Source organism: Buceros rhinoceros, unplaced genomic scaffold (assembly GCF_000710305.1).
Source record: "Buceros rhinoceros silvestris isolate BGI_N320 unplaced genomic scaffold, ASM71030v1 scaffold25358, whole genome shotgun sequence".
Classification (NCBI taxonomy): Eukaryota; Metazoa; Chordata; class Aves; order Bucerotiformes; family Bucerotidae; genus Buceros; species Buceros rhinoceros.
In genome coordinates, this window is record NW_010427782.1 from 6,326 (window position 1) to 6,674 (window position 349).

A 349-nucleotide genomic window follows, 5' to 3' on the forward strand; every position below is an offset into this window, starting at 1 on the left:
ACAGGATGAAGGTGAAGCCTTGCTCAGTCCCAGCGCTGTCTCCCCCAGGTGATGGGATGCTCAGCTCTGGGCTCCCAGGCATGCTGTGCTCACCCCCTGCACGGTGCCAGACTGGGCCTCCCCATCCAAGCCCCGGAGCCTGGGCTGCAGCCACGCTGAAGCTGTCAGGAGAGGGCACCAAGACCAAGCAAACCGGGCGTCTCCATGGTCTGGAGGCTCCTGAAGAGAAAAGGCAGCAGTTTAAAAGGCTTCCTCAGACTGAAACCCCTCCTGGTGCGCCCCAGAGATCTCAACCTGCCTCTTGGTGCCCAGGAGACCTCTGGCTCCCAGACCCATGGGGACAGACCAG